Raw genomic sequence first — 22,348 nt, forward strand, 5'->3', positions numbered from 1 at the left:
TGGCCTGAGGAGTCCATATGTAAGGGAGGGCAGTCTGGTCCAGAAGTCCCAGAGATCCGGAAAGCAGCAGATGACATCTGTGTCCCCAGGCTGTGGTACCACAAGAGGCTGCATCTTTTGGCCGACCAGACTGGATACAGGGTCCTCACTTTCTGGTCTTCCTTCCACGCTTCATTCCGGGCTGTGGCTGTGCTGTTGGAGATGTGGCAGGAGGAGGAGTAGGACCTGGAGGAGGAGGAGGACTGGGAGGACCTGGAGGAGAAGGAGGAGGAGGAGGACCTGCAGGAGGAGGACCATCTGTGAGTTCGCAAAGGTGTGTCTGAGATGTAATTTGGCCCCTCATACCTTTATTAAGAGCCTCCAATATGAGCGACTCACACATGAGTTGTTGTCCCTCCTCCATCCTCTGCATTTTTGAGACAATGATGGCAGCAATGTCCTCCTCCACGGTGTGTGGTGCTCCCAGGGCCTCTGTAGCCCTCCAAAAGAGGCCTATGGCAGCCTCCTCTAGGGCACTCCTCCTCCTGCCACTTTCTCTTTCCAGGGGGAGTGGAGGGACCGGCATATCAGGCAGCCTGCTCGGCCCGGCCACCTTCTGGTTGCGACTTCCCTGTGTATGAAAAAGGGACATGGTTTTAGTTTTTGCATCATCAATCACAATCATAAATTAGTACTCCAAACTAACATCTAGTTAACACCATTGATTGGACAACCTGAACTATTTAGATGAATGCTATACCTGGCTCAAGCTGGGCTCCTCCACATGGTGTAGCCTGGAAGGCCCAGGTTGGGCATCAGAAGCCTCAGCTGGGGGGGAAGGAAGTGTGGAAGAAGACTGGAGAGGGATGGCCTGGGTTCAGTCTGGCCTGCCAGAAAATGCAGCCTGTCATAGTACCACATCCTGGGGAGATAGATGTCATCTGCTGCTCCGGATCTCTGCGAATCCTGGACTTTCTGGCGCTCCCTTACATAAGTGCTCCTCAGGCCACCAATTAAGATCTTCAAAAATGTGATGTCTGCCGTGGGGATCACCTGCTTCACAATTTCCAACAATTTATCCAGTGCTGCCTTCCTCTTTGTTTGGTTCTTGTAATGTGGGTTGTTGATCTCCCACAGACATGGCAGCTCCCTTAACATATCAATGAATAGTGACATGAAGTCATTATCTTTTAATAAGATATCCATGTTCACTGCAAGACACAACACAAGACAAAGCCTAATGTCAGACAAAACTCTCCTAATCTTCTTACAATATAGGACTCAATCTAGAAGCAGTATAGGCACAAGTTTGGCTCTTACCTTCGTTCTTACGATCGGCGTGTCCAATGCTCCTTTGTCCGCTCACAGATCATACGTACTACGCACGCGTGTTACGCTTTATACACACTGCGCATGTGTGTAACTCCGCCCGCCCCTGACGTTCTTTCTAGTCTATTCCCCGCCCCATTTCGTTCGGCGCACTGGGTGAAGAGCACATGGCGGAGTCAGAGCAGGTGTGTGCTAATTATAGCAACGAGGAGGAGGAGGAAGAAAGCCTGGATCCGGACAGGTCCCGATCCAGAAGGAGACGATTTAAGGCCACAAATATGTCCTTTGGGGAGATGTTGGAGATGGTGGACATCCTGAAGAAGGCCGACTATGACGGGAAGTATGGGCCTTACCCCAACCCCAATATCAGAAAGGCCAAGATTATGGCAAAAGTGGTCAAAAGTCTGCACAGGAATTTTCGACGATCGAAAGATCAGCTCAGGAAGCGGTGGTCAGACCTCAAATTAAGAGAGCCCGAGCAGTACTGAAAGATCCGGAGAGTGCTGCAAAAAAGTAAGTAGTTGTGCTGTGTTCCTATTCTTTTTGTCTTTATTACGTTCGTGCTGCTCCATATGCTTTTCTTAATTGTACAGTTTAAAATGTCAATTTTAATGTTCATGGGCCCATTATTCGTTCGTATTAAACATTTTTTTTTTTGGCCTCTAAAACACCATTATTTAGGCCATATGCATTTTACAACATTTTTTAGGGCCTACTTGGATGCAAAATATTTGGTTGTGTAGATGGGTTTGTTACTAGAATGAAATGCAAATTAGATTCTGTGTAAGGAGAGGACACTGAGCAGCTGTTTTCACATCTGGACACTGGAGCACTAGTGTGGGACACAAGAACACCATTTTTATTAGGGGGGGCACACAGGTGCTCCAGTGTATACTATAGGGGGGTCTCCATCTGTGAAGCTTGCACTAAACAGGTAAAGTATTGCAGGTTGACAAAGGACAATAAAAAAGCGACATCTTGGAACTCTGCTAAAATTGACAATTGTACCCCACTTCCAAGCAATGTTTCCTATTTATAGTTCTGCCATCAAATCACTGTGTGCTAATTATACCATTTTTGTTTTACATAGGGGAGAAAAGACTCGGAGGACACCCCTCATCCGAGGAGACCAGAGACCCCCCACCTGTGGAAGAAGGTGAAATACCCCCAACCCAAGTGGAGCAGGAGGAGGAAGAAGATGTGGTTAAAATTGGCACCACAACAGGTGAGTGTCTGCGACCACAGACTCAGGTAAGAGATGGATGCTGGCAGATTTTTGATACCTGTTTTTGTTTGGTTTCTCTCTTTTTAGGTGATCGTGATGTTAGGGATCGAGATCCTTTCACATCAGAAAGTGCCCAGTTCCTGATCGGGGAGATCATGGGGTGTAATTTAGAATTGGAAAACATCAAGACAAAAATCAATGATGTGATTCAAAAAAATAATAACATCATTGATGTTTTGAGGCGAATTTAATACCCCACAAAATCACTTTTGTTTTTGTGTGGTACAATGTTTAAAATATTTTTGCAATGTTTCGAAAAGCCAAATTTGGAGGATGCACACAGTGTGCCAACATGTGCTATCTGCCATAACGGGAGATCAATGGATGCGTTTTGAGGGTGCAACCCCTTATTACTCAATAATAAAGTAGCGGTGAGGAAGGGCTTGCTCCCCCAAAACACGTCCCTTGATCCCCCGTGATGGCAGCTAGCACATGCTGACATTCGTAAATTGGTGTGCATCTTCCAAATTTGGCTTTTCAAAGGGTGATTTGACCCCATCTGAACGCAATATCAAACACAGTTCCTAAATACTCATGTCTGATATTGCCTTCAAGTTTTACCATATGTGAACTTTGTAAGTTCAAGTTTTTTGTCTTTCTTGTTGGTTTTACACAGGCCTGTTTTATCGTAAATGGACATTTCTATTTTTGATAATGCCACCCCAAAAATTGTTATACAACAAACATGTTGGTTTTTTTTATAAACCGTTTCTAAATGCACATGTGATTGTGCAGGTATTAAAAAGTTTGTTAATCAAGAATGTGTGGATTATTGTCTCAACGCTACAACACTTTTGTGGTGATGTAATTACTGTTTTCGGATAAAATGGTGGTTATTTCCTAAGGGCAAATCCTCTTTGCACTGCAAGAGCATTTTCATTGCAGTTTCAAGAGCACTTGTAGTATAAAAAGTGTATACGCCTTTAGTAAATAACACCCAACAGTGCTTTGTATAAGGTTACACAATCAGGCCATTTTCAGGACTCCCCACATTGCTGTCAGGCTCAGCTAAAACAAACACAAGCAGTAAATGTCCACAAAGAATTTCTTTTTTTTGCTTTTTTATTTGAAAAAGGCTTCACAAATTTGCAGGCATATTTATGGCCCCCCTACCCGCAAAGAACTCCAAGTATCGTAACCGGACATCACGGGCACTCAGGGAGGGCAAGCAAGGACAGCCGCTTTCAAGCGCCTTCAGTGTTGTTTCAGGGATCACTCCGGCCTCAGGCCCAACTGAGCCAGCATAGTTGGCCGAATGTTTCCGTAAAAAGTTATGGAGAATACAGCACGCCATGATTATATGATTAAGTTTATACTCCGCCATATGGATAGGTGTCAGAAATAGGCGGAACCGGCTGGCCAGTATTCCAAATGTGTTCTCCACCACTCTTCGGGCTCTGGCCAGCCGGTAATTAAAAACCCTCTGTTCCGGGGGGAGGCTCCTCATCGGGAATGGCCGCATAAGATGGTCCCCAGCGCAAACGCTTCATCAGCAACGAACACGAATGGGAGTCCTTCCACATTGTCCTCTGGAGCTGGCAAGTCCAAGCTGCCATTCTGGAGATGCCTGTAGAACTCCGTCTGGGTGATGACTCCACCATCGGACATCCGGCCATTCTTCCCCACGTCCACATACAAGAAGTCGTAATTAGCCGACACCACCGCCAACATCACAATACTATTGAACCCCTTATAGTTGAAATAGTACGACCCCGAGTTGGGTGGTGGGATGATGTGGACGTGTTTCCCATCAATTGCCCCTCCCAGTTAGGAAAGTCCCACCGCTGGGCAAAGTGGGAGGCCACAGTCTGCCATTCCTGTGGCGTGGAAGAAAACTGTTGAGGAAAAAAAATAAATATTAATATTTTTGCTCAGAAACATGGCAAGCAGATTAGGCACAAACATTCTGGGGCAACCTCCAGATAGCATTTATTAAGGGGAATTTAACAACAACAAAGTATAAGGTACACCTATCATATCCCCCCCCCCCTCTCATGGGCCATTTCTAACATTATGGGGGGTGGGGAAATCTTGGACAGGTAACCCTCTTCACTTCATTGAGAGATGAATGCCTAAATACAGGGTATTACTTGGAACAGCCCCTCCTTAGTTACACTATTGGCAGCCCACTGGACAGGTAAGAAGTGTCATAATACAAAGATATAAATACACACTGTACGCATTTGAGCACATTTGGACATTCTGCTATTACCTATCAAGATAATAATAGGATCTAAAAAGTTTAAACACTACCATTGGAAAGTATACAGGCAGGCCCTTGCACTACATGCTTTGGGGAATTCATCCATAAATCTGACCACAAAAGAGATAGGTGTAGTGTGTATGGGTTTGGCAAAGTCAGCAGACAGATGATTGAGGATAGATAGAGGAATTGGGATCAGCTGACTTAGCAGTTGGGGGGAGGGAGGGTTACTAAAAATGATTTGGGGACACCACAAAAAAAAGCCTCTGGCACTCTGCCTGAATTTAAAGCACAAATTACATTTCAAAACATTTTAGGGGGTGTTTGGGGTAAAGCACTACTATGGAGCTGATAAAATACATTGTTAAGTGACTACATGATGTGAATATAGGGCCCGTAGAGCATGCTGGGGAGGTAAGTGAAGGCAAATATGTATGAAGGACCTAAAAAATTAATTACATAAAAATCCAGCATGCATGAGGACAAAGGGGACATTCACAGCATATTACAATCATGGTAATTAGGGAATGAGGAAAGAAATACAATATATTATCAAACATTAAATACAATAAAATGTGATATTAAAGGATAAAAATCTTACCTTCATATACTCCTTCTGCAGGACCTGGATGATGGCAGAACAGGTCTCTGGGATGATGATACCCAGAGCCTGGGGGGAGATGCCTGTCGAGAACTTGAGGTCCTGCAGGCTTCTCCCCGTCGCCAAGTACCGCAGGGTAGCGACGAGCCTCTGCTCCGAAGTGATGGCTTGCCTCATGCAGGTATCCTGCCTGCTGATATAGGGGCTCAGAGAAGCCAACAGACGGTGAAATACGGGGTCCGTCATTCTGAGAAGGTTCCTGAAATCATCAGGATTATTCTCACGGATCTCACGGAGCAAAGGCATATGAGAGAACTGGTCACGCTGAAGCAACCAATTCTTGGTCCATGAACTCCTCCCCACCCTGTTCATGGACTGGACTTGTGTCAAGGTCAGGACCCCAACACCAAGCCCCCGCACAGCACGAACTCTATGAGGAGTACGCATACGCAACATGGCTAGAAAACGGTCGGCTGCTCAGAACGAAGTAACAGAACGCACTGAAGAACAGCAAGGCCTGTGAAGAGCGACCTGAAAAACAGTAACGAACGAACAAGAACACAATGACAAATTAAAGTCACGCGGAACTTGCTTGCACGCACTGAAGAGCAGATACAAACCCACAAGCACAAACTGAACGGCAGAAAACGATCTGAAAACCACAAGTCGGAAAAAGCACGAATCGTCTCTCACCAAACTTTTACTAACACGAGATTAGCAAAAGGAGCCCAAAGGGTGCCGCGCTTGGTTCTGAACTGGCCTTTTCTAGTCTCGTTGTACGTGGTTGACGTCACCGCATTCTTGGTGATCGGAAATTCCGACAACTTTGTGCGACTGTGTGTACGCAAAACAAGTTTGAGCCAACATCCGTCGGAAAAAATCCTAGGATTTTGTTGTTGGAATGTCCGATCAATGTCCGACCGTGTGTACGGGGCATTATAAGTATTTAAATGTATGGTGGGTCATGTGAAAAGAAATAATTGTAGAATTACAAGTAAATTGATAATAAATATATATTATATGTATATTGAATTAGTACATAAATACATATATTTGTACCAATATATAAATAAATAAATATAAATACTAGATCTATATTAAATAAGTCCTATGGATGACAAAAAGTGTAAATAATATAATAAGGTGAATTACTTTGTAAATTAAATTATCGCAGTGGAAAATTATATAACTATAATCTAATAAATGAATTCATATAATAATTGATTACATAACTACATATAACAACCACCCTATATTTGTCCCATTGGCCATTGATAGATTATTTTATCTTTATTCAAAAATTATAATATCCACGAATACTAATAAAAATTATTAATAAAAAAATTTGGTGTAGAAAATAAATAAGAAAAATTAATAAATTAGTATAAAAAATAGGCAAGGGAAAAAACAAGGCCCTTTACCTATGCCCTATACTGGTGTCTCAGAACAAGTTCACACATAAACCCATTAAGAACAAATTTACACATAGGTTCATTAAGAATTATCAATGAAAGCGTTTACATCGGTATCGATATTCAACCCATAAGGCGCATAGGTTTTCAATCTGTGGATCCAGGTCATTCCTAGTTTGGATATCTCTTTCACTAATGAACTACCCCGCCAATGGGGCCTGAACTTGTCAGTACCTAAAAAAATTGTTTTGGAGGGGTCCTTATCATGTACAAGTAAATAGTGCTTAGACACTGAGTGGTTCTTGAACTCAATCTTAATATTGGTGATATGTTCGTTGAGGCGAACTTGAAGGGGCTGTTTGGTTCAGCACACATATTGCAGGCCACAAGGGCACTGCAACATGTATACAACCCCCTCTGTAGCACAAGTGATAAACGGTTTTATCACATGTGATTCTTCTGTGCTAGTGGAGGTAAAGGTTGCGGTCCGTCTATGGGAGCATGCACTCAACGAACAAACCCTACAATGTCTACATTGATAGAACCCAGTTAATTGATTAAAAAAAACTAGGTTTTGTAGTTGGTTGGTTCAAAATATTTGATGCTATTCGATTTCTCAAAGAAGGTGCCCCTTTAAAGACAACCCGAGGTTTCTCCGGTAACACCTTATTGAGCACCGCATCACTTTTGACCACATGCCAATGTCTGTAAACTAAACTCTTGACACTGTTATGCTGCAAGGAATAGGTGGTCACAAAAGGGACTCTAAAAGAAAGGGCCTCATTCGCAGGTGGTCCTCTTTCAATAAGCAGTTCATCCCTATTGACCTCTTTAATGGTGTCTAAAGTCCTACACAGGGATTCCTTCGAGTAACCCTTTTCTAAAAATGCCAGTAAGGACCTCTGCCTGTGCTAAAAAATCAATCTGGTTGGAGCAGTTCCTCTTGAGTTGTAAATATTGGCTCTTTGGAATCAATTCCAACCAGGGACGATGATGGCAACTGTCAACAGTTATAAAAGAATTTCTGTCAGTTTCTTTGAAAAAAGTGGATGTGACCACCCTATCTCCACTAACAGAAATTTTTAAGTCCAAAAAATTAATGTGTTTGACTGGTCTCATAGTTCAACAATATGCCTCTCTGGTTAACATTGAGGGAGGACAAAAAATCCTGTAAGGCAAGATGCTTACCATACCATAGGAGGAGGAGGTCATCTATGTACCTGGCCCACAAAACCACCTGAAGTGTATCGTGGGCATAGATGACATCCTCCTCCCATTTCGCCATAAAAAGGTTCGCCAAACTGGGGGCATACTCACAATGCCTCTTCAGAAGTAATTTTGGGGATTTTTTGTTGTTTTTCTTTTTAATGTTGTTTATCAAATATAGCAGAATACATTTTGGCCTAAGATCATGAAGAAAGTTTTTTTTTTATTTTTCTATCGTATAACAGAAAAAAGATTTTTTTAATTTTCAATCTTTTTTCCTTTTTATAGTAAAAATATTTTAAAAAATGGTTATTAAATACTACCAAAAGAAAGCTCTATATGTCATAAAACAATTATATAAAATTCATAGGGTTGCAGTTTTAAATGAGTAGTTGTCAGTCACACTATCAAAGCTCTGAAATCTGAAATGTCTCAGTAACGAAGGGGATAAAACATGCAAATATTGAGATGGTTAAGTTGAAATTAGCTATAACATATTGTATTTCTTCTAATATACTGTAGATATTTATTTACAAGTGAGTACTTGCTCCAAAACACACTCTTCACCATTTGAGTTACAGTAAGTTGACTCTCAGATATGAGTTAAGCTACAGTTCTATCTTTATTTGCCCAGATGACATATTGACAAAGACAGCTGTTTGGATGGCTCCACATCTTTGAGTTGCAGTAACACATGTTAGAGCCCTTGTTTAACCACTTCAGCCCCAGAAGGATTTACTCCCTTCCTGACCAAGCTCTTTTTTGTGACAATTTTTTGACAATTGCGCGGTCGTGCGAAGTTGTACCCAAACAAAATTGATGTCCTTTTTGGAGTAGGAGGATGCTGCTGCTTTTCTACAGGTTTTGTTTATTTAATTATTCTCTAGCGTGGTATCCTCTTTTGCTTGTTACTGGTGGTAATCAAGAAGTGGTATTAGGCTGGTACTGGCTTTAATCTATCAGGCACTGGTGGTAGGTTGGCACTGGCTGTAATCAGGCACTGGTATAAGACTGGTACTGGCTATACTGGCTTTAATCATGCACTGGTATTAAGCTGGTATTTGCTGTACTGCCTGTAATCAGACACTGTTACTCACTGGTATCGGCTTAACTGGCTGTAATTGGGCAGTAGCATTAGGCTGGTATTGTCTGTGTTGAACAAATCTACAGTGCCTTGCAAAAGTATTCACCCCTTGGCTTTTTTCATATTTTGTTGCCTCAAAACCTGGAATAAACATGGATTGTTTGAGGATTTGCATCATTTAATTTACAGAACATGCCCACAACTTTGAAGATTTTTTTTTTATTGTGAAGCAAACAACAAAGGACAAAATAAGAGAAAAAGTCAATGTGCATAACTATTCGCCCCCCTAAAGTCAATACTTTGTAGAGCCACCTTTTGCGGCTATCACAGCTTCAAGTCACTTTGGATAAGTCTCTATGAGCTTGCCACATCTTACCACTGGGATTTTTGCTTATTCCTCCTTGCAACACTGCTCTAGCTCCTTCAGGTTGGATGGTTTGCACTTGTGAACAGCAATCTTTAAGTCTGACCACAGATTTTCTATTGGATTGAGGTCTGGGCTTTGACTAGGCCATTCCAACACATGTTTCCCCTTAAACCACTCAAGTGTTGCTTTAGCGGTGTGTTTGGGGGTCATTGTCCTGCTGGAAGGTGAACCTCCATCCTAGCCTCAAATCACCCACAGAGTTGTACAGGTTTTGCTCAAGAATATCCCTGTATTTAGCACCATCCATCTTTCCCTCAACTCTGACCAGTTTCCCAGTCCCGACTGCTGAAAAACATCCCAACAGCATGATGCTGCCACCACCATGTTTCACTGTGGGGATGGTGTTCTTTGGGTGATGTGATGTGTTGGGTTTGCGCCAGACATAGCATTTTCTTTGATGGCCAAAAAGTTAAATTTTTGTCTCATCAGACCAGAGCACCTTCCTCCATACATTTTAGGAGTCTCCCACATGCCTTTCCGCAAACTTAAAATGTGCCATTTTGTTTTTGCTGAAAGTAATGGCTTTCTTCTGGCCACTCTGCCATAAAGCCCAACTCTATGGCTTATTGTCGTCCTATGTACATATACTCCAGTCTCTGCTGTGGAACTCTGCAGCTCCTCCAGGGTTACCTTACATCTCTGTGCTGCCTCTCTGATTAATGCCCTCCTTGCCTGGTCCATGAGTTTTGGTGTGCGGCCCTCTCTTGGCAGGTTTGCTGTTGTGCCATGTTCTTTCCATTTGGTTATGATAGATTTGATGGTACTCCTAAGGTTATCAAAGTTTTGGATATTTTTTTATAACCTAACCCTGACTTGTATTTCTCAACAACATAGTCCCTTACTTGCTGGAGAGTTCTTTGGTCTTCATGGCAGTGTTTGGTTAGTGGTACCTCTTGCTTAGGTGTTGCAGCCTCTGGGGCCTTTCAAAAAGGTGTGTATATGTAATGACAGATCATGTGACACTTAGATTGCACACAGGTGGACATCATTTCACTAATTATGTGACTTCTGAAGGTAATTGGTTGCACCAGAGCTTTTTATGGGCTTCATAACAAAGGGGGTGAATACATACGCACATGCCAATTATCAGTTTTTTATTTCTGAAAAATTGTTTTACGTATATATTTTTCTAATTTTACTTCACCAACTTAGACTATTGTGTTCTGATCCATCACATATAATTTAGATTAAAAAAGTCTGTAATGTAACAAAATAAGTAAAAAGCCAAGGGGGGGGGGGTGAATACTTTTGCAAGGCACTGTATAGATTATGAGATTTAATATCTCTCTGATATGATTTGGTAAATGAGAGTTCTTACCCAAAAATGAAAGCTTCAATGCGAATACAGAAATTTATAGTAAATACTATGAAGGTCTGAAACGAACAAAAACAATCTAATGGGTTACAGAAAAAAAAAATTATTAGAAAGTTCTAATATTACCAAATATAAACAGAGAGAAAGAAAAGACACGACACAAACATTTAGATATAAGTGCAAGGGATATATTACATAATTACCATGTAACTGTGCACGAGGGCGCCATTCTCGTAACTGGTGTTCCAAAGACTCCATCTAGTTTGTGTATTATTATAAGCCTCTCCCTCATTGGTTTGCATCTAGTTGCTTTGATTGGTGGGCATCTCTATTCCCCCAATTCAAATCTTACTCATTCTTTTTAAGATTGGCTAATTCTCAATCCCCTGTACTCCTGAACTCCGCATAAGTCAGCCCCTATTTTGTTTGGTAGAGACAATCAAGTATGCCTGTTCATGACGTTTTTCAGAGAAATTAGGTATTTAAGACAGGCTGGCCACCTTCATTTCATTGCATATCTAAATGAGGGATCCTTTGAAGTGGATATTTGTAAAACAAAGAGGTTTGGGTCCCATTGTTTAGATAAAGAACTCAGGCACCCAACTGTCTGTGAAAAGCCTTCTCACATACAGTAGTAATAATTAGAATATTCCCCCTGGCAACTTAAACCATCCCTATCTGTAGAACAGGGTCTTATGAGAAGACATATTACACACCCACACTGATACAACTCTAATGCCTAGTACACACACGCTGAATTTCCAGAGACATTGGCCGGATCAATAAAAAACAGCCTGTCCGACAGAAGCCGACCAAACTGAAGTCGGCCAAGAAGCTGGCCCGGCTTCTGTTGGATGGGCATGGTGTAAAACCAGCAGCAGACTGGCTCCCCATTGGCTGGGAGTGCTGACTGGAGTGTTCTGGTGGGGGGCTGTCCCCCTGTCAGAACACAACAGCTCAGCGGGGGGAGATTGTTGTACTAACATTGGACTGTTAGTACAGCTGCCCCGACCAGCAGGTTTTTGTTTTGTTCAATCCACAAGGCTGAATAAAAAATAAAACTATTAGTGTGTACCAGGCTTAACTGAAATAGATTCCTTATTACAATAGTATTTACAGCTTAATGCAGATTTCATATAAACTCATTATCTAACATCCTTGTGGCCAGTGAAACTAGGCCACACATAAAATAATGTTTTATGTGTAATCTTCTTTAGTATTTGGAGCTTTTGTCATTGCTTTCTGAAAGAAAAGAAAACTATTTGAAAAGACTCGTCACACTCTCCATCTCTACCGTCCACATTTCTGGATCTCCATATCTATAATCCATCACTTTCTTGAGTTGTTGTAATAAGTACAAAATAATAAGAGACAAAAACAAAAAAATAAAAATTTTGGATCTTGATTCTCAACAGTTCAATAAAAATAAATAAGTCCATAATGGAGATTTGATCACATTGTACTTGCTTCTGGGACATCCGTCCATGGTGATTTTAATTTGGTACAGTGTATTCAGAAGAGGCCTGTGGATCAACTTTCCTGGCTTTCTGAAGGTATACTTTATTATTGTGGACACAAATATAATAAAAGAAAACACAGGTTTCCTGAAAAGTACTTTTTGGACAGATTAACTCAAGTGGTGTTTATGTTGTAATTCTGAGTACTATGGACCTCTGTTTAGACTTACTATAGATATACTGCAACATAATCATGAGACCCTTTCCCATTGCCACGTTTAACAATTTGAATGGTGTATGACCCTTCAAGTCCACATTGGCTATCTTGTTGCCATTGCAACTCACCACTAGCTCCTGTTACTGGAGATCAGTATCCAGTTATACAAACCCTGATGGGCTAAAACCTTGGTGCCACAGATTTGTGCATGTAGTTCCATCCTTGGCTACTGTGTGCAGCTACTGTGTGAACCTTTAGCAGGGTTTGGAAGAGGTCATACCTTTAGCAGGCTATGGAAGAGGTCTCAGTGCAAATTAGGCAGTGTCAACTAAGCAGACAAAATACCTTGATTTCAGAATACAGAGTGTGATATCACCAGTTACTTGTGACTTTAGGAATAATCAAACTAAATTACTCTTAAGTACATTTGTACTATACTATACCTGTTATTTGCCGATCGCTTTGAGTCTCATAAGTCCCAGTATATCTATATGATATTCAAACAATGCCCTTGCCCTAGTTAGTTATGACAAAAACAAAATAGCAATGACTACATATGATGACTGCCACACATTAGGACTGTAGAGAGGACTTTGCATGACATGTACAAAGGAAATATTCACATGACTGTTGCTTAACCACATCCTGACAGGCATATAGCAGAATGACGGCTGGGTGGGGGTTCCATTATGCTGACTGAATGTCATATGACATCCAGCAGAACAAGCCGCTCATTCACTGCGATCGGTAGTGTGGTGTGTCGCTCTGACACACCGCATCTCTGATCTCGGTAAAGAGCCAATGACATAGCCATGTGATCAGCTGTGTCCAATGACAGCTGATCACAGCGTTACTAGGAAGTGCGGGTTATCATCATTCCTCTATTCCCGCTGACAGGGCGCGAGTAGAGGAGCGCCAATAAGTGGCTCTCCTGACAGGGGGGATCTGCACTGATAATCAGTGCAGTGATTATCAGTGCAGCCCCATCAGCGGTGTCCACCTGTGATGCCCACCACTTCGCACTTGTGATGTCAATCAGTGCTTACCTGTGATGCCAATTAGTGCCCATCAGGGATGCCAATCAACACCCATCAGGGATGCCTGTCAGTGCCTCCTCATCATTGCCGCCTATCAGTGCCATCAGTGCCACCTATCAGTGCCCATCAGTGCTACATATCAGTGCCGCCTATCATTGCCCATCAGTGCTGCATATTAGTGCCCATCAGTGCCACCTCATCAGTGCCACCTCACCAGCGCCCATCAGTGCAGCCTCATCGATGCCTGTCAGTGAAGGAAAAAATAAAAATAAAAAAGCGGTGATCAAATACCGCCAAAAGAAAGCTCTATTTGTGGGGAAAGAAAAGATAAAAAATGAATTTAGGTACAGTGTTGCATGACCGCTTAACTGTCATTCAAATTGCGACAGCACTAAAAGCTGAAAATTGGCCTGGGCAGGAATGGGGTGAAAGTGCCTGGTATTGAAGTGGTTTAACCTGGTGTTACTGTTACTGATGTCATAGTTGGTAATAGCTAAATGATATGAGGCAGCTTTAATACCTTTACATAAAAACAATTATTCAATGTTGGAAGGGGGAAAAAAACTGTTGGAAATTTGCACAAACACAAAATGCTATAGGGGAGCTTTAATATCCTCTATCAAAAATTTGAAATGTTCTCCATATATTGTTCTCCAAACTCCCCTCTTTTTTTTTTATTTCACCATAGCGCAACCAAAAAACTTATGAAGTACTCAGAAACAATAAGCGATATAGAGGAAAGAAAAAGAGAAAAAAAAAAAAACAATGATGAAAAAAACAAATGGAGAGAAAATCTTACGAGCCACAATAATCCAGTGCCAAAAATAAAATATAGATATTAATACCCAGCAGCAGACGCAGACAGGGATGGACTGGCCATCGGGACTACCGGGAGATTCCCGGTGGGCCGATGGCTCAGTCTGGGCCACTTTCACTTTCAGGCGCATCTGCGGTGCGCGGCGATCTACCCGTCAACCGCCAACAGCTGGCGCCTGACGGGTAGATCGAGATTAGCCAGCATGCAGAGTAGCGCAGGGAGCTTCTGTAGTAATAAGTTCTCTCTCGTGTCATCACGCTGTTCTCCGGCGGCCCCGCCCCCTCCTCTCTTCTCGTCTATACCAATTGGCTTGTAGGATCATCTGGTATAGACAAGAAGAGAGGAGGGGGCGGGGCCGCCGGAGAACAGCGTGATGACACGAGAGAGAACTTATTACTACAGAAGCTCCCTGCGCTACTCTGCATGCTGGCTAGTAAGACCCCACAATGTGCCCTGATGATGTGCTATGTGCCCCGCTATGTGCCCCATCATGTGCCCCGCTATGTGCCCCATCATGTGCCCCATCATGTGCCCCGATGTGCTATGTGCCCCATCACCCCATCATGTGCCCCATCATGTGCCCCATCATGTGCCCCGATGTGCTATGTTCCCCATCATGTGCCCTGATGTGCTATGTGCCCCATCATGTGCCCCAATGTGCTATGTGCCCCATCATGTTCCCCATCATGTGCCCCGATGTGCTATGTGCCCCATCATGTGCCCCGATGTGCTATGTGCCCCGATGTGCTATGTGCCCCATCATGTGCCCCGAGCCCTGATGTGCCCCATGCCCTGATGTGCCCCGATGTGCCACGTGCCCTAATGTGCCATGTAGCCTGATGTGCCCCATAATGTGCCCTGATGTGCCCCATCATGTGCCCTGATGTGCCATAATGTGCCCTGATGTGCCATGTGCCCCGTGCCCTAATGTGCCATGTGGCCTGATGTGCCATGTGCCCCATAATGTGCCCCATCATGTGCCCTGATATGCCATGTGCCCCATGCCCTGATGTGCTATGTGCCCTGATGTACCATGTGGCCTGATGTGCCCCATGCCCTGATGTGCGATGTGCACCATAATGTGCCATGTGCCCCATCATGTGCCCTGATGTGCCATAATGTGCCCTGATGTGCCCCGTGCCCTGATGTGCCATAATGTGCCCTGATGTGCCATGTGGCCTGATGTGCCCCGTGCCCTGATGTGCCATGTGCCCTGATGTGCCATGATGTGCCATGTGCCCTGATGTGCTATGTGCCCCGTGCCCTGATGTGCCACGTGCCCTGATGTGCTATGTGCCCTGATGCGCCCTGATGTGCTATGTGCCCTGATGTGCTGTGTCCCGATGTCCTATGCCCTGATGTGCCTTGTGCCCCGATGTGCTTTGCCCTGATGTCCTGTGCCCTGATGTCCTGTGCCCCGGTGTGCTGTGCCTCAACGTCGTGTGCTCTGATGTTCTGTGCCCTGATGTGCTGTGTCCTGATGTGCTATACCCTGATGTACTGTGCCCTGATGTGTTGTGCCCTATTAGCTGATGTGCTGGGCTCTGTACCCTGATGTACTGGGCACTGTACCCTGATATGTTGTGCCCTGTACGCTGATGTGCTGGGCACTGTACCCTGATATGTTGTGCCCTGTACGCTGATGTGCTGGGCACTGTACCCTGATATGTTGTGCCCTGTACGCTGATGTACTGGGCACTGTACCCTGATATGTTGTGCCCTGTACGCTGATGTACTGGGCACTGTACCCTGATATGTTGTACACTGTACGCTGATGTACTGGGCTCTGTACCCTGATGTGCTGTGCCCTGTACCCTGATGTGCTGTACCCTGATGTGCTGTGCGCTGATGTGCCTTGTGCCCTGATGTGTTGTGCCTTGATGTGCCTTGTGCCCTGATGTGCTGGGCTCTGTACCCTGATGTGGCCTGATGTACCGTGCCCTGATGTGTTGTGCCCTGGGCCGGTCTGGATGAAGTCCAGGGCCACATTTTTGTCCCAGTCCAGCCCTGGACGCAGACCACGTTTCAAAACCATGCAAATAGATATAGAGAATTAAATGCGTTGCGCCGAAGTGGATCAAATTAATATGTATATAATTAGTATAAGTATAAATCAAAATTGTATCAAAAAAATATATATAAAAAAATATATATATAAAAAAATATTGAAACAAATTCATAAACCAACATGTGATACATTCATATAAATCGCATGAAAGTGCAATGTGCATAAAAAGTATATGTGACAAATAGCATGTGACAAATTCATCTGAAACCCACATAAAGTGCAATGTGCATATACAGTTCAACAAATCACAAAGTGCATGATCTAGATATAAAAGTGCCCAGTGATCAGCATGGATATTAAATAGTCATGTAGATTTCTTACAAGGTAAGAAGAAAGATTGCCAAATAAAGTGCATATAATAATGTCCAAGTTTGGTGTCATCCAGCATGCTCATTCAATGTCAGGTGCTGCAAAAACATGCTCCAGTGTGCTTCGGTAACCCCCCCAAAGTGGTTGCGCTCACCTCAGAGTGTGTGACACAGTGACTAGCTGTGTCAAATCACGCTATGGAGCCACCCCCAGGCTCTATACTGATAGTCAGGTACCGATCTCCAGCCTGGATCAATGCAGCTCCATACCATAAACAAAAAAAGACTGAATAGTGTGATATCGTGAAAAATATATATATATATTAATAAATAAACCCACTCCCCACAAGGGAGTACTCACATTTCACCGGTGCGTAAGTGCACCGCTCTATACAAGCTTCAAAAAGACCGCCGTTCGGCGTGTGGTATGGTATGCGCTCTCACAATCAGGTTCCGTGCTGCTAACTCCCCAGGGGCCAGGACGGAGTTAGCAGCAAGGGGGGAGGGGCCAGGACAGAGTTAGCAGCACGGAACCTGATCATGAGAGCGCATACCATACCACACGCCGATCGGTGGTCTTTTAGAAGCTTGTATAGAGCGGTGCACTTACGCACCGGTGAAATGTGAGTACCCCCTTGTGGGGAGTAGGTTTATTTATTAATAAATATATATATTTTTCACGATATCACACTATTCAGTCTTTTTTTGTTTATGATATGGAGCTGATCATGCTGATCACTGGGCACTTTTTTATCTAGAACATGCACTTTGTGATTTGTTGAACTGTATATGCACATTGCACTTTATGTGGGTTTTAGATGAATTTGTCACATGCTATTTGTCACATATACTTTTTATGCACATTGCACTTTCATGCAATTTATATGAATGTATCACATGTTGGTTTATGAATTTGTTTCAATATTTTTTTATATATATTTTTTTATATATTTTTTTTGATACAATTTTGATTTATACTTATACTCACGTATTAATTTGATCCACTTCAGCGCAACGCATTTAATTCTCTATACGTATTTGCACGGTTTTGAAACGTGGTCTGCGTCTGCTGCTAGGTATTAATATCTATATTTTATTTTTGGCACTGGATTATTGTGGCTCGTAAGATTTTCTCTCCATTTGTTTTTTTCATCATTGTTTTTTTTTTCTCTTTTTCTTTCCTCTATATCGCTTATTGTTTCTGAGTACTTCATAAGTTGTTTGGTTGCGCTATGGTGAAATAAAAAAAAAAAAGAGGGGAGTTTGGGGAACAATATATGGAGAACATTTCAAATTTTTGATATAGGATATTAAAGCTCCCCTATAGCATTTTGTGTTTGGGCAAATTTCCAATAGTTTTTTTCCCCCTTCCAACATGTTGTATGTTGAATGTATCACATGTTGTTGTATGAATTTGTTTCAATATTTTTTTATATATATATTTTTTATATATTTTTTTTGATACAATTTTGATTTATACTTATACTCACATATCAATTTGATCCACTTCAGCGCAATGCATTTAATTCTCTAATGATGAAAAAAACATACAGATTTAATTCTGCCTTAACGTGACATTTATCCTACACTTTTCTATTGAAGTCATTAAAAAGAATTGAATCTGTATAAAGTTTCCAAAACAAAATGTAAACTGCTTAAAAACATTGCATCCATGCAAAAGGCATTCCCTCTCCTGTAGTGATTAACATATTAATTGCACCACCCTTAATACAGTCCGGCACACACAAAAAAATATAAAAGGAGAGAGAGGAAAAACTACTGTTAATGAGTAGGGATGAGCTGAACACCCTCCCGGTTCGGTTCGCACCAGAACCTGCGAACGGACCGAAAATTTGCGTGAACTTTAGAACCCCATTGAAGTCTATGGGATTCGAACGTTCTAAATCAAAAGTGCTACATTTAAAGGCTAATTTGGATGGTATTGTCCTAAAAAGGGTTTGGGGACCCGAGTCCTGCCCCAGGGGACATGTATCAATGCAAAAAAAAGTTTTAAAAACGGCCGTTTTTTTGGGAGCAGTGATTTTAATGATGCTTAAAGTGAAAAAAAACTGAAATATTCCTTTAAATATCGTACCTGGGGGGTGTCTATGGTATGCCTGTAAAGTGGCACGTGTTTCCTGTGCTTAGAACAGTCCCTGCACAAAATGACATTTTTAAAGTAATAAAAGTCATTTAAAACTGCTTACAGCTTTAATGTAATGTCCGGTCCCGGTAATATGGATGAAAATCAGTGAGACAAATGGCATAGGTACCCCCCCAGTCCATTACTAGGCCCTTTGGGTCTTGTATGGATATTAAGGGGAACCCCACACCCAAATTAAAAAAGGTAAGGCGTGGGGCCCCAGGCCATCTGAACAGCAGTATACAGGCGGTGCAAAGAAGACAGGGACTGTAGGTTTGTTGTTAAGTAGAATCTGTTTGTAATTTTGAACTGGTACATTTTTAAAGTGTAGCTCCAGCCAAAAAATCTATTTTTAAGCTTTTTGGAAAACATAGGGAAGGGTTATCACCCCTTTGACATTTGTTTTGCTGTCTGTGCACCTCTTCAGAAGATTTCACCTCACTTTCTGTTCCAATGACAAATGTTTTTTGACAATTTGGGGTTTTTAGTGAAACAAGGATTGGTGATAAAGCATCAGTGGAGAGGAGACATGTTTTTCCCATATTAACTCTTCCTAGGGGTAGATTTCATCTCACTTCCTGTTGTCTCCTTCCGTTTGCAAGTAGGAGTCCTTTGTAAGTTGGATGTTTGAAAGTAGGGGCCTGCCTATATACTCTGCAGAAATTGGGGCCTTAGGTGTTGGTGTTGCCACAACACTGTAAGCCCTCACAGAAACTCTTAGTGCGCACAGGAACAGGCTCTGCTGTGAAATATTAGATCAAGAATTGTAATTACATGCACCTGTTGAACGGGGGCAGAAAAATTGGGCCTTTGGTGGTGGTGGTGTAGCCACAACACTGTAAGTCTTCACAGTTACTCTTGGTGGGAGCTGGAACAGGCCCTGCTGTGAAATATTATATCAAGAATTGTAATTACATGCACCTGTTGAACAGGGGCAGAAAAATCAGGCCTTTGGCAGTGGTGGTGCTGGTGCCACAACACTGTAAGTCCTCACAGTTACTCTGGGTGGGCGCAGAAACGGGCCCTGTTGTGAAATATTAGATCAAGAATTGTAATTACATGCCCCTGTTGAACAGGGGCAGAAAAATTGGGGCTTAGGCACTGGTGCCACAACACTGCAACCCCTCACAGATACTGTAGTTGGAGCGCAGGAATGGGCCCTCCTGCAAAATATTGCATTCAAAATTGTAATTACACGCTCCTGTTAAACAGGGGCTGAAAAATTGGGCCTTAGGCACTGGTGCTGGTGCCACAACTGCAACCCCTCACAGATACTCTAGTTGGAGCGCAGGAAAGAGCCCTGCTGCAAAGTATTGCATCAAAAAATGTAATTACACGCCCCTGTTAAACAGGGGCTGAAAAATTGGGCCTTAGGCACTGGTGCTGGTGCCATAACACTGCAACTCTTCACAGATACTCTAGTTGGAACGCAGGAACGAGCCCTGCTGCAAAGTATTGCATCAAAAATTGTAATTACACGCCCCTGTTAAACAGGGGCTGAAAAATTGGGCCTTAGGCACTGGTGCTGGTGCCACAACACTGCAACTCCTCACAGATACTCTAGTTGGAGCACAGGAATGAGCCCTGCTGCAAAGTATTGCATCAAAAATTGTAATTACACACCCCTATTAAACAGGGGCTGAAAAATTGGGCCTTAGGCACTGGTGCTGGTGCCACAACACTGCAACCCCTCACAGATACTCTAGTTGGCGTGCAGAAACAAGCCCTGCTGCAAAGTATTGCATCAAAAATTGTAATTACACGCTCCTGTTAAACAGGGGCTGAAAAATTGGGCCTTAGCCACTGGTGGCGGTGACCAGAACCAAAAATATTCTTACAAGCTATCAGCATGATCATTAAGGAGGAAGAGGATAGTCACTCAGCATAACAGGATAGTCACTCAGCATCAGCATAGGCAGTCTTGAAGGGATCTGACATTTCAAAAAAAATTATTCGGTTACATCAGCATCAGGTGCTTGGTAGCTGGTGGTGATCCAAGACTGATTAATTTTTATGAAGATCAATTGATCGACCGAGTCGGTGGACAGGCGCACCCTGTGATCAAAGCCTCCAGCAGCACTGAATGTGCGTTCCGAAAGAATGCTGGATGCAGGACAGGCCAGTAGCTCAATTGCATCCTGTGCAAGCCCTGGCCAGTGATCCATCCTCAAGACCCAGTAACCCAAAGGATTTTCGGTGGGAAAGGTGTCCAAGTCAGATATAGCCCCTAGGTAATCCTGCACCATGTAAAACAGACGCTGGCGATGGTTGCTGGAACCGATCATACCTTGGGGCTGCAGACTAAAAAATTGTCTGAACGCATCGGTCAGACGGCCACCTTCTCCACTGCTCCTTCTTTGACTGACCAAAGCCTCAGCAACACGTTGTCCAGGAACAGGAATTTGTAACCTCCCAGTCTCTGGGAACGCGTTGCACAGACCTTTCTGCAAGGCCTCCCGAAGATGTTTCATCCTCTGCTCCCTCTGCGATGGCAAGATAAGGTCCACAATCTTACCCTTGTAACGTGGATCAAGGAGGGTTGCCAGCCAGTATTGATCCCTCTCCTTGATACCACAAATACGAGGATCCTTCCGCAGGCTTTGCAGGATCAGGGAGGCAATGCAGCGTAGGTTTGCTGAGGCATTCGGTCCGGAGTCCTCTGGGTCACTAAGGATGACATGATCCGCAGCCACCTCCTCCCAGCCACGTACAAGTCCATGGGTTTCTTGGGACTGTAAATGATCCCTGCTGCTGATGCTGAGTGCCAGGCTCCACCTCCATGCTGACACAATCCTCCTCTTCCACCTCCTCCTCCTCTTCCTGTGTGATCAGCGGGCACGCAGGAACACTGTCTGGATAAAGGGGTCCATGAGAGGTAAGGAAGTCCTCCTCTACCTGCCGCTGTTCTGCCTCAAGTGCCCTGTCCATTATTCCACGCAGCGTGTGCTCCAACAGGTGGACAAGGGGGACAGTGTCACTGATGCATGCACTGTCACTGCTCACCATCCTCGTGGCCTCCTCAAATGGTGACAGGACAGGGCATGCATCCCTGATTATGGCCCACTGGCATGGGGAAAAAACCAAGCTCCCCTGACCCTATCCTGGTGCCATAGTCACACAGGTACTCATCGATGGCCCTCTGCTGCATGTGCAGCCGCTGCAGCATGGCCAACGTTGAGTTCCACCTGGTGGGCATGTCACAGATTAGGCAGTTCTTGGGCAGGTTAAATTCCTTTTGGGGGTCAGCTAGCCAAGCACTGGCATTATATGACCTGCGGAAATGCACACAAACTTTCCTGGCCTGTCTCAGGACATCCTGTAAGCCCGGGTACCTGCGCAAGAACTGCTGCACCACCAAGTTAAGGACATGAGCCAAACAGGGCACATGGGTCAGTTGTCCCTGTTGGAGGGCGAAGAGGAAGTTGGTGCCATTGTCGCAAACCACCATACCTGCCTTAAG

Source organism: Aquarana catesbeiana, linkage group LG05 (assembly GCF_042186555.1).
Source record: "Aquarana catesbeiana isolate 2022-GZ linkage group LG05, ASM4218655v1, whole genome shotgun sequence".
Classification (NCBI taxonomy): domain Eukaryota; kingdom Metazoa; phylum Chordata; class Amphibia; order Anura; family Ranidae; genus Aquarana; species Aquarana catesbeiana.